Raw genomic sequence first — 13,354 nt, forward strand, 5'->3', positions numbered from 1 at the left:
AGGAAAATGCAAGAGAATTGCAGAGAGTGGATGAGTAAGAAAGAAGCAGGCAGACAAGGGAGGAACCAAATGATTGAGGGGTGTGTTTGAGGGAGTAAGAGAAAGAGAGTGCACACATCCCTAGCAAAAACAGTTTACAGTGGAATCCTAGCCACATCAGAAGCAAGCTCCACTAAATTTATAAGTTGGGCTATGATTACAGCCTAAAAATAAATATTCCTATCAGCTTCAGTCAGGAGAAAGTCTTTATGTCAACTGAGTATGTGAAAGAGATTGCTCTTTTTAACTGGTGAATTAATGTATATGTGGAATGACAGTTCCAGTAGTCTAACTGAGAGGGACTGTGGTGAAGACACACCCTCTAGGTAATTAACAGGGCAAATAAAAGCAAGTCCACGCATTTTATTTTCCCCAGGCACAGCAACATGCCTGCAGTGCATAATCCTATTGCATGTTTTACAGGTTGGCAGAGAACACCACATGCCATCCCTGGCATGATCTGTGTGCAGGTATTACACACAAAAAGATATGCCGCGAAGTTGTCATTAACTAATCGGATTAAGGTTTGGGTTTTTCCCATTTAATTTCAAAATGGCAGCAGCTGATATCTGCACATTTCCATCTCCTCACTGAGGATTGCGTTCCTGCCCCTCAAAACCATAAATTCCACAGGTGCGTTTTGTGACTGGCACAGATCCAAATGCGACCATGTGGAGATTTCTGGTGACTGACATCTCCATCTGGCTAGCCCCTCCGGCTTTCTTAAACAGGTAAGCAGAAGAGCTTATTTACTGCATTTATATCCCAACTTCTCCTCCAATGAGTGTACGGTTCACCCCCCCAATTAAAATAATAATAATAATAATAATAATAATAATAATAATAATAATAATAATTTATTATTTATACCCCGCCCATCTGGCTGGGCCTCCCCAGCCACTCTGGGCGGCTTCCATAGAAACCAAAAATACAGTAAAATATCACACGTTTAAAACTTCCCTGAACAGGGCTGCCTTAAGATGTCTTCTGAATGTCAGGTAGTTGTTTATCGCTTTGACATCTGCTGGAAGGGCGTTCCACAGGGCGGGCGCCACTACCGAGAAGGCCCTCTGCCTGGTTCCCTGTAGCTTTGCTTCTCGCAATGAGGGAACCGCCAGAAGGCCCTCGGCGCTGGACCTCAGCGTCCGGGCAGAATGATGGGGGTGGAGACGCTCCTTCAGGTATACTGGACCGAGGCTGTTTAGGGCTTTAAAGGTCAGCACCAACACTTTGAATTGTGCTCGGAAACGTACTGGGAGCCAATGTAGGTCTTTCAAGACCAGTGTTATATGGTCTCGGCGGCCGCCCCCAGTCACCAGTCTAGCTGCCGCATTCTGGATTAGTTGTAGTTTCCGAGTCACCTTCAAAGGTAGCCCCACGTAGAGCGCATTGCAGTAGTCCAAGCGGGAGATAACCAGAGCATGCACCACTCTGGCGAGACAGTCTGCAGGCAGATAGGGTCTCAGCCTACGTACCAGATGGAGTTGGTAAACAGCTGCCCCGGACACAGATTTGACCTGTGCCTCCATGGACAGCTGTGAGTCCAAAATGACTCCCAGGCTGCGCACCTGGTCCTTCAGGGGCACAGTTACCCCATTCAGGACTAGGGAATCCTCCACACCTGCCCGCCTCCTGTCCCCCAAAAACAGTACTTCTGTCTTGTCAGGATTCAACCTCAATCTGTTAGCCGCCATCCATCCTCCAACCGCCTCCAGACACTCACACAGGACCTTCACCGCCCTCACTGGTTCTGATTTAAAAGAGAGGTAGAGCTGGGTATCATCCGCATACTGATGAACACCCAGCCCAAACCTCCTGATGATCTCTCCCAGCGGCTGCATGTAAATGTTGAAAAGCATGGGGGAGAGGACAGAACCCTGAGGCACCCCACAAGTGAGAGCCCAGGGGTCTGAACACTCATCCCCCACCACCACTTTCTGAACACGGCCCAGGAGGAAGGAGCGGAACCACTGTATGACAGTGCCCCCAGCTCCCAGCCCCTCAAGACGGTCCAGAAGGATGTTATGGTCGATGGTATCAAACGCCGCTGAGAGATCCAGCAGAACTAGGAAACAGCTCTCACCTTTGTCCCTAGCCCGCCGGAGATCATCAACCAGTGCGACCAAGGCAGTTTCAGTCCCATGATGAGGCCTGAATCCCGACTGGAAGGGATCCAAATGGTCCGCTTCTTCCAGGCGTGCCTGGAGTTGTTCAGCAACCACTCGCTCAATCACCTTGCCCAAGAATGGAAGATTTGAGACTGGGCGATAATTGGCCATCGTGGCCACATCTAAAGATGGTTTTTTAAGAAGCGGTTTAATAACCGCCTCTTTCAACGGGTCTGGGAAGGCTCCCTCACGGAGGGAAGCATTCACCACCCCACGAAGCCCATCGCCCAGTCCTTCCCGGCTAGCTTTTATAAGCCAGGATGGGCAAGGATCCAGGAGACAGGTGGTTGGTTTCACTCGTCCAAGCAGCCTGTCCACATCCTCGGAGGTAACAGATTGGAATTGATCCCACTCAACTTGACTAGACAGAACTCCATCACTCTCCCGCCCCGGCCCTGCTCCCACGGTGGAGTCTACTTCTTCCCGAATCTGAGCGATTTTATCTGCAAAAAACTTTGCAAAATCATTGCAGGAGAACATGTGGCCCGTACTGGGCCCCGATGTTGCAGGTGGTTCCGCTAAATTGTGAACCACCTGAAAAAGTCTCCTACAACGACCCTGTGAAGTAGGCTAAGAGGCTGTGACTGACTCCAAGGTCACCCAATGAGCTTCATGACTGAGTGGGGATTTGAACCCTGATCTCCCAGGTCCTAGTCCAACACGCTAACCACTACACCACACTGGATTCCTAGAGTACTTCTGCTATGGAGCAGCTATATAAATTAAGTAGGTAAATAAATATGAGGAAAGCAAAATGTCACTTAGAGAAGGATCTGAAACGTTTTCCTTGAGGACCTGTAAAAGAGTATAGGGAATTAATTTATAATGAATCGGGGGGGGGGAGTTTAAAAGTACTTTTTTTTTAAAAAAGAGTCATTTTTGTTGGGGATAATTCAGATGGAAATTCCCAGGTGTCATAAAAGCCTATTTAAGTATGCCACTACTGCGGCCTGTGTTTTGTTAGCCCAAAAATGGAAAACGAGCTCATTGCAAAATAAAAAGGGGTGCCTTGACATTCTGTTGTGGCCGACCATAACCTTGCTTAAGGTGTCATTTGACAGTCAGCTTGTATATCTGAGTTTTTAACACTGCTCAAAATACATAGAAGTTTGGGCTACCATAAATCTGTTGGACTTTCAGTCCCTTTTGGTTGTTTTAACTGCAACAAGCTAACATGGCTACCCCTCTGGAAGCTTCCTCACAGGGTTGTTGGAGAAAAGGGAGTGTCGAGTCCATATAAGTCCCAAAGCATATTGTAATAATAATAATAATAATAATAATAATAATAATAATAATAATAATAATAATTTTTATTTATATCCCGCCCTCCCCAGCTGAAGCCGGGCTGCTCAGGGCGGCTAACAACAATAAAATAGTACAACATTCTAAAATCATTCATTATAAAATTAATTCAAATCAAATTGATGGCAATCATTGGGCTAGAGTTCTGTGAAGATTGCCAAAGGAGGGAGTCAGGCTGTGCCCTGACCAAAGGCCTGGTGGAACAGCTGTCTTGCAGGCCCTGCGGAAAGATGTCAAGTCCCGCAGGGCCCTAGTCTCTTGTGACAGAGCGTTCCAATGACAAACCGGGTGCCTATGCGAAGTTCCCATACAGGATCCGAGCACAATAGCACTCTTATTATTCCTAGCAACAGGCACTCAGAGACATTCTGCCTCTGACACCAAAGGCAAAACATTTTACAAGGATAGTTAATAAATTCATGAACGGAGCTGCGAATCTTCAACGGAGTAAAATTAAGAGGAGGAGAGTTACTTTAAAACTATGCGCTGGATTCAGGAATGATGGGATGGGAACAAGATCTTGCATGACCTCGGGTGCTTTTAGTGCATGTAGCAGCATGTGCCTGGCCCCTGTCAGTTTCCAATGCTAACAAGTTCAAAGCAGCAGCAACACCAAACTATACAAACATCTAGAATTAGACATTCTCCTCCATGGCTTCAAATGCTGCCTTTTCAAAGGACTGTTTGTTAGCAGCCGCTGTGAATTAGCTTTAAGCTTGTTCTCAAGCTTTACAAAAAGAAAAACCACACTCAACTTTGCAGCAGCTCTCCGATTCTCACTCAGCAGTAGCCATAAGGCAGGAAATATCTGGCAAGAGGCCACATCCTGCAAACTGTGCGATGCCTTCAGATTCTCATTGGGTTAACAGCTGCACATGGGCTGGTCCTAATCTATACCTGTAGAGCTACTGTCATCAAAGTCTCAGCATACCAGTCTAGCAACTTCCACTGCCTATCAGCAAGAGACTTCCCAGGACTGTTTCAGAATGTGCTTTAGGCCAGGGACTACAGAGAGACCATTAGAGATGTGAAGGCCTGAGAAAAGAATCAGGAAAAACCAGAGTTTGTTCCAGGTTTTTACAAAGCCTCTCTTTGTTTTCGCTCATCCCCCCAAAAAATGGGGGGGGGGGGAAGAATGGAATAATTTAAAAATAAATAAATTATGAAATGATTAACAAAATGTTTAAAACAAAGGGGTTCATATATTTATTCCCCCAAAACGATTCCTAAAACCACATTAACAGGAAGACTTTCCTATAAGGCTGTATACAGTATCAGATCATTACAGCCCCTGTACACTGGGGAATTGGGGGTGTTCACCCGAAATCTGAACTTCCTCTGCATGAATTGCACCTTTGGGTTAACAGCAAATGTTCACCAAAATCACTCTGCCTGATTAATCACCCTGGTCATTTAAGTTGATAGATAAAAATCTCCATGGCCTTCTGATTTTTAGCTACAGTGGTACCTCGGGTTAAGTACTTAATTCGTTCTGGAGGTCCATTCTTAACCTGAAACTGTTCTTAACCTGAAGCACCACTTTAGCTAATGGGGCCTCCTGCTGCCGCCGTGCTGCTGGAGCACAATTTCTGTTCTCATCCTGAAGCAAAGTTCTTACCTGAAGCACTATTTCTGGGTTAGCGGAGTCTGTAACCTGAAGCGTATGTAACCCGAGGTACCACTGTATTTTGAACCATGATGAAGAGATAACGTAACATGGATTTTATTTGTATGCTGCTTCTCCATAGTTCAAACCATACTCAAGACAGCTTACAACTTGAAAAAAACACTAATTTTAACATAACAAAGCTAGCCATAAACAATAAACAAAACATCAAAAAGTACACAAGCAAACTGAACAACTTCACATAAATCATAAGATCTAAAATAAAGACACAAAAAATAGTATCAATAACACCAACAACCCTTCCTAAACAATACCCCAGCCTGATACAGTGGTGCCCCACAAGACGAATGCCTAGCTAAACGAAAAACCCGCAAGACGAAAGGGTTTTCCGATTTTTAGCGGCTTCGCAAGACGAATTTCCCTATGGGCTTGCTTCGCAAGACGAAAGCCCATAGGGAAATCTCCGGGGTCAGCGGGGAAGCACAGCGCGCCTTCTCCTCTGTTCCCGGACCTGTCTTGAAGACTTGCGGTGGGAGGAAGGTTTTCCTCCCCACTGCCAACATTCAGAAGGCTGTTCTGAAGGCTGGCGGTGGGAAGAAAAGCCCTTCTCCCCCGCCAGCCTTCAGAAGAGTTCCCGCAGGGCTGCCTAGGCTGCGGATAGCAGCCTGCTGCCCCGCGCGAGGTGCGCTCTGCTTCAGAGCGCCCCTCACGCCGGGCAGACATCCGCAGCTTGGGGAGCCCTGCAGGAGTTCCCCCTATCTGCAGCTTGCGGATAGCAGCCTGCTACCCCTATCCGCAGCTTGGAGAGCCCTGCGGGGAAGTCCTGCAGGGCTCCCCAAGCTGCGAATGTCTGCCCCGCGCGAGGGGCGCTCTGAAGCAGAGTGCCCCTCGCACGGGGCAGCAGGCTGCTATCCACAGTTTGGAGAGCCCTGCGGGGAACTCCTGCAGGGCTCCCCAAGCTGCAAATGTCTGCCCCGCGCGAGGGGCGCTCTGAAGCAGAGCGCCCCTTGCGCAGGGCAGCAGGCTGCTATCCGCAGCCTAGGCAGCCCTGCGGGAACTCTTCTGAAGGCTGGCGGCGGGAGAAGGGCTTTTCTTCCCACTGCCAGCCTTCAGAAGGCTGTTCTGAAGGCTGGCAGTGGGGAGAAAAGTCCTTCTCCCCCTGCCAGCCTTCAGAAGAGGTCCGGGGACAGACTGTCCCCGGACCTGGTCTGAAGGCGGTCTCCATAGGAACGCATTAATTGATTTTCAATGCATTCCTATGGGAAACCGTGCTTCGCAAGACGAAAAACTCGCAAGAAGAAAAAACTTGCGGAACGAATTAATTTCGTCTTGCAAGGCACCACTGTATTTTGTTCAGTAGCCTCAACATTTGTAGCTGGAGTCCGTCCAGGTCCCACCCTCCCAGGCCAGGTAGAAAAAGGCCTGCAAGGCAGGGAGCAGGTCTTCCAGCATTCACAGCCAAGATGGATGTCAGAAACTGTGTTTACGAGCATGGGAAGCTGTGTCATCCCAAATCAGACCTGGTCCATCTACACTAACTGGCAATGACTCTTAGAACAGGGTTCTCTCCTAGCTGTAACCTGTAAATACCAATGGATTGAAGCTGGGACCTTGCATGCAAGTTCTAAGATACTGGCACTGTGGTCTAAACCACTGAGCCTCTTGGGCCTGCCGATCGGAAGGTTGGAGGTTCGTATCCCTGCGACGGGGTGAGCTCCTGTTGCTCTGTCCCAGCTCCTGCCAACCCAGCGGTTCGAAAGCATACTAGTGCAAGTAGATAAATAGGTATCACTGCAACGGGAAGGTAAACGGCATTTCCGTGTGCTCTGGTTTCCCTCACGGTGTTCCGTTGCGCCAGAAGCGGTTTAATCATGCTGGCCACATGGCTTGGAAAACTGTCTGTGGACAAACACCGGTTTCCTTGGCCTGAAAGTGAGATGAGTGCCACGACCCCATAGTCGCCTTCGACTGGACTTAACCATCCAGGGGTCCTTTTACCTAAGAGATTCCCATGTCTGCCTGCTCTCCATTAAAGAGAAATGAGCAAGACATGCATGCCAGCCTGTTCCCCTGAATCCACAGTAAAAGTCCTTCCCAAGTCAGCAGAAACGGAGGTATTTTCCCCAATTCTCAACTCCCCCTAACCACCTTCCTAGTCTGGGAAAAGGTGATGATTTCCTTTTGTTAAGTACTAGGCCAGACAAGAACCCCAGGGCCTAATCTGATTGGATTAAAATATTTACAATTAAAGGCATACTATAATTAGAAAGACACACTGCCAGTAAAGATTAGAATTCTTTTATTTTTTTTACGTAACTTTGCATACTGAAATATAGTTTAAGAAACTTAAAAGGAGGGGGGGGCATGTCACAACAATTGTTTCCCAGGCAGCTTTCCCTGCAAATTAACTACAAATTACCTAGGCTGTCCCATACACACTTCTCACATATAGGTTGCAATCCTACGTACAGTTATCACGAAGGGTGCATTCATTGGGACATTTGTACAGAGGACTGCACATGCATAGGACTGACAGAAGCTAGAAGTTCACACTCGCCGGTAAAAGAACATCACAATTTAATATTTTAAGCCATATGCCAATAGTCAGCATCTGAATTCTGGGGCTGAATTGCACATGAGAAACTCTGGAACTCCGGCAATGGAAAGTGAGACCTGCATTAAAATGTTGCAGCATGGAGCGCTCCTATTCACTGTTCCAGCCAGCCAACCACAGTAGCTGGGATGCACTGGGGACTGATAGGTCGCAAAGGCAGGGAAGCCAACAGTAGGGGGAGCCAGAGCTAATATAAGGCAGATCTTTTTGTCCCCATCCTCTTCCCTGTTGAGTTCCAAAAGGGGCAAGTCTGGGACTAAGGGGGAGGAAGCAGATGGTGAATGCAGCACCCCCTGGACTGGTTTAAGGCAGGCAGGCAAGCACAGGCTGAGAGCAGAATGGGGTTGGGGGGCAGTGCCCCATATACCCAAAAGCACCATCCTCCACTGGTCAGTCCTCCTGCCTGATACTCCATGCTGCTTCCAAACCCACTTGGCATCCCATGGCCATGAAACACCCATTCGTGGTGTTCCCACTATTTTGGTACTCCTGCAAACCTCAGGTTCCCCCAAGCTGGCGAATACCTCCGCGTCTTGTGTGGGCTCATGCCATTTGGACTGGGTGAGCAATGGCACTCACAACCCTGGACATCGGAAACAGAGCATGATGCCCCAAATTAATATCACCTTCAAACCTTGGATTTAATCACCTGCTTCTCAGGTCACACGCTCGAATAGTCTGGCTGAAGCTAAGGCATGCTTAATCCCAGGATTCCCTGACTCTCAAAGTTCACTGAACGCTCTGGAATTTAGGTTACAGTCAGCCTTTCTAATAATCCTTCCACACACCCCTCAAGTGAATAACTCTTGTACACATTTATTCATAAATATAACGAGGGCGGGGGTTACAGAAAAAGGGAGGGGAAAACAGCACTTGTTTTACTGAAAAAAGTAAATGTCTTTAGATCACAGACCAACTTTTCCGAGTATGATGCTGTGTTTTAAACACCCATCAACCCCGGCCAGCATTTTGCATGGTCAGGAATCATCTGTGGTGTAGTGGTCTTGGGGTTGAGGGGGCTTCAAACACCTGTTACTAATTTTGCTGCAGGGTCCCAGTTTCCAAGATCCTAGAGCCACTCCATCAGCAAGAAAGGAGAGTTTTTTAGCCACCATGTGCACCAAAGCTAGGAATTTAGGAACACTGAAAACTTAAAAGTGCATCCATTGCAAGGGATTGGTATGCAAGTTCTGTTACGCAGAGTGACATTTCATGGAAAACAGTGTCACTCCAAAGAAGATATTAAAGGTAAAGGAACCCCTGACTGTTAGGTCCAGTCGTGAACTCGTGGACGACTCAGGGGTTGCGGCGCTCATCTTGCTCTATAGGCCGAGGGAGCCGGCGTTTGTCCGCAGACAGTTTCCTGGTAATGTGGTTAGCATGACTATCTGCTTCTGGCGAACCAGAGCCGCACAGGGAAACACCATTTACCTTACCTACAGCACCTAGCATTTGTGTTAAAAGTATAACAATGTCAAAGTAGTTAGATTCAGCCCCTTTGTATTCCCCTGTTTTAAGCCTTGAGTCGCTTAGGAGACTTTTTAGCGCATAAAGCGCCTGATAAATGCAATCAATCAATAAGTAGTGGGTGAACAGGATGGTGGATGCATTAATGACTGATTCCAACTGCAGGACGTCACACTTTTTATCTGAGCTGATTTCTGCTTTCCTGTACGTTTGCCTCCCAGTCACGTACTTGCTTCTTCCAAGGTTTTCATTATTCAACGCTTATTCTCCTCCCCACCCGCCTGGCATACCACTGTATAGGGTTTGCAGGAGAAACAGGTGGAATCTACTTGCCTTTCTCACCTTCCTAGATGATTGTCTTTTAGCATTAAGATATGTACAACAGGATGCAGCTAAGCAGCAGCAGAAAGAAGGAGGAAGTGGGAAGAAGGCTCAGAAAACCCCTGGGAAAACCTCACCCCAGCACATACAACTTTTGCACAGACAGCTGCAGACAAGAGCAAAGAGGCAGAGCAGCCAACAGAGGCTGCATACTTGCCATATATTTAAGCACATATTTTCCTCACAAAGGATTCTGGGGACTGCAGCTTGTCAAGAGTGCTGGGAATTATAGTGCTGTTAGGCGTAAAACTACAGTTCCCAGGATTTGGTAGTGGGTGTGCACATTTTGGACGTGCGGTGTGTATGCCGTCTTGCAAAAAACCGGTGGGCTAAGATCAATGTTTAATGCAGCCTTTGCCAACCTTGCCTGGTGCTCATAGGAGTGGCAGTTCAAAATATCTGGAAATATTACAATATTCTGTTGTAATGTACTATGAACTGAAACAGCCTGATTCATTTGCTTCTCGTCAATCTGGGACAGTTTAAAATGTGGTAACACAGGACCTACGCAGGCTCCCAGCTGTGACTTCTTGCAGCAGGTGAGGCAAGAGCTTGATTAATTAAAAATGAAGGAGAATGCTTTCTTTTTTTTTAAGTGTAGGCAAATTCTAGCTTCCTTTCATAGGGTTGCAGCCATCTTTAGTTCTACTCAGACCCACTGAAAAGAACAGCTATGACTAAGTCACACTTATTAATTTCAGGGGGTGTAGAGAGTAGAATTTACCTTGATACAACCCTTAAGTCTCCATTTTCAAAATCTCGATTAGCAGCAGGCCTTTAGGTAAAGGTAAAGGCACCCCTGACCATTAGGTCCAGTCGTGGCAGACTCTGGGGTTGTGGCGCTCATCTCGCTTTATTGGCCGAGGGAGCCGGCGTACAGCTTCCAGGTCATGTGGCCAGCATGACTAAGCCGCTTCTGTCGAACCAGAGCAGCACACAGAAACGCCGTTTACCTTCCCGCCGCAGCAGTACCTATTTATCTACTTGCACTTTGACGTGCTTTCGAACTGCTAGGTTGGCAGGAGCAGGGACCGAGGAATGGGAGCTCACCCCATTGCGGGGATTCGAACTGGCGACCTGATCGGCAAATCCTAGGCTCTGTGGTTTAACCCACAGCGCCACCTGCCTTTACTTGCAGATAAATTTGGTTAGACTAGGGCCTGGGAGATCAGGGTTCAAATCCCAACACAGCCATGAAGCTCATTGGGTGACTTTAGGCCCCTTAGCTTATAGGCTACCTCAGAGGTTTGTTGTGAGAATAAAAATGGGGAGAAGTGAAACTACAACTATTACTACTACTACTACTAATAATAATAATAATAATAATAATAATAGCAGCAGCAGACTGTCTCCTGCAGACACTCAATAGATTTCTGGAACACTTCTGAAGCACTACAGGTGAAACTTAACATGACGGGAGAATATTCGTATCTGACCCTCATCGGTCGTATCAGAGCAGCAAGAAACACATAAAAAGAAATAAGGAAGTCACATTGTTCTGACCACAGCCACCACCAAAAACAAAGCAAAGCCAACTTAAAAATAGCACCTGGGATTCCGGTACTGTTTATCATCTGTTTCTAAGCTCAGGCAATTCCCTAAAACTTCCTACATGCAAAAACACAGGAAAACCTTGTTCATGTTTTGCTGGTGGAGAGTATGATCCCGCCATCTGGAATAAAGGTGGCAACTACATCATGATGTGTTGCAAGAGAAAAGAATTCCAGGATAGGGTGTATGTGTGCTCTGAGTTTTTTGTTCGGCTAAACTGAGGACTCTGAAGGGGAGCTGGCTATGCTAGTTATATGGGCAGAGAGCAAAAAAAGAAAAAGAAAAAGAAAAGGGAGAAAACCGAAGCAATGTATTAATTCAATGGAGGAGACCACCCCAGGCCAACCCAGGCCTCCTCCAGTTGCCATGGCAACAAAGTATTGATTTTCCTTTTCCTCCGGCCCCCTCTAGTGTGAGGATTCAGTATTTTGAATCCACTGTGCCACTAATGACATCCAACAAACCCTGCTAAAATAGTACTGAAAATAAACAACAGAAATGTGTGTGTGTGTTTGTGCGTTACGGGCGACACTGAGGCAAACTGCCCCTTAAAATACTTTTAATAACTAGGAGCATGGCGTGGGAGGGGAGGGAAGTGGTAAAAGAAGCTGCAATTAATATGGAAACTTTAATTTCAATTTTGTATTTATTTTTTTCCACTGGGGAGAAGGCCAGCTAAATGACTTTGAGGATAGTAACAACAGGGCTAACAACTGCGCATCTGCATTTCAGTGCAAATTGCTGTTCTCAAAAGTTCAAAAGGTGATGGGAAAAGGAATTATCTGTGGGACTGAATGTAGGTATGCTTGAATATTTTTAAGGATTGTATGAAATGAATGTTTGTATGCTTGTATATTCGCAATATGTGTGCATTAATGCTGAATTATTTTAACAATAAAAACTTTTCAAAAAATAATAATTCTGCATTTGCTGCCCATTGCTTCCAATGGATCTTCACCGTGTGTGACTAAAATTGGGTGCCACCTTTTTATTAATTAATTAATTAAATTTACATACTACCCCTCACCCATAGATCTCAGGGTGGTTTACTTTCCACATTCTACTGTAAACTGATATTATTGTTTGAATGCATGAATTCAAATTCAGCTGTAATACAGAAAAGAATTCGTTTGCAATGCTAAATGTAAACTGTAAGTGGGGACCCCATTGTTTTGTCAGTCCTCCCTTTGTCTTGCCACTTTGCCACCAAGCCAGTGTGTATGTGATAGGGTCCAAAATCGTCCGAAAAATAAGGGATGTGACAAGGAAGGTTGTAGAGGAGGAGGAAGAGCGCCAAAGACCAATGGAAATCATGGTCTCACATTGCATGAGCAATAGGGGGAGCTTTTTGCACCTTTGGTTCCAAGCAAAGGAACGATCTCATACGCTGCCCGGAGTATGATTTAATTGGATATAACTCAAGCAGATTATACTGATCTTCCTCTAGACCAGGGTTTCCCAAACTTGGGTCTCTAGCTGTTTCTGGACTACAACTCCTATCATCCCTAGATAGCATGCCCAGTAGTCAGGGATGGTGGGAATCATAGTCCAAAAACAGGTAGAGACTCTTTACAACGCAAAAAAGATTATTGTAATGAAGTAGACTTTATATCAATGGGACGCAGGTGGCGCTGTGGGTTAAACCACAGAGCCTAGGGCTTGCCAATCAGAAGGTCGGCGGTTCGAATCTCTGTGACGGGGTGAGCTCCCGTTGTTCGGTCCCTAGCCAACCTAGCAGTTCAAAAGCACATCAAAGTGCAAGTAGATAAATAGGTATCGCTCCGGTGGGAAGGTAAACAGCGTTTCCCTGCACTGCTCTGCTTCACCAGAAGTGGCTTAGTCATGCTGGCCACATGACCCGGAAGCTGTACGCTGGCTCCCTCGGCCAATAAAGCGAGATGAGCGCCGCAACCCCAGAGTCGGCCACAACTGGACCTAATGGTCAGGGGTCCCTTTACCTTTAGGCTTTATATCTATATCTATATCTGAATATAAAGGTATTCACAAAAACACACAGACTAATTATCATCTGCAACCTGCTTCACCAACTTGGTGCCCTCAAGATGTCTTGGACTACGACCTTCCGTCATTCCCAGCCATCGACTGCTGGCTGATAGAAAATTTTTAGTCAAGTAAACGTTGCAACGCTAGCAGAAATCCAAGTACAGATCGCTATGTACACCCTACTGGAGCCAACAGCAAGTT

At 46.5% G+C, this 13,354-nt stretch overlaps 1 protein-coding gene across 2 annotated transcripts in view; it reads right to left on the bottom strand.

Moving 5' to 3' along the window:
- Nucleotides 1-13,354, bottom strand: part of RCOR1 (REST corepressor 1) — a 143,071-nt gene that overhangs the window by 71,542 nt on the left and 58,175 nt on the right. The gene's annotated exons all lie outside the window — the stretch shown is intronic.

This window comes from Podarcis raffonei, chromosome 1 (assembly GCF_027172205.1).
Source record: "Podarcis raffonei isolate rPodRaf1 chromosome 1, rPodRaf1.pri, whole genome shotgun sequence".
Taxonomy (NCBI): Eukaryota; Metazoa; Chordata; class Lepidosauria; order Squamata; family Lacertidae; genus Podarcis; species Podarcis raffonei.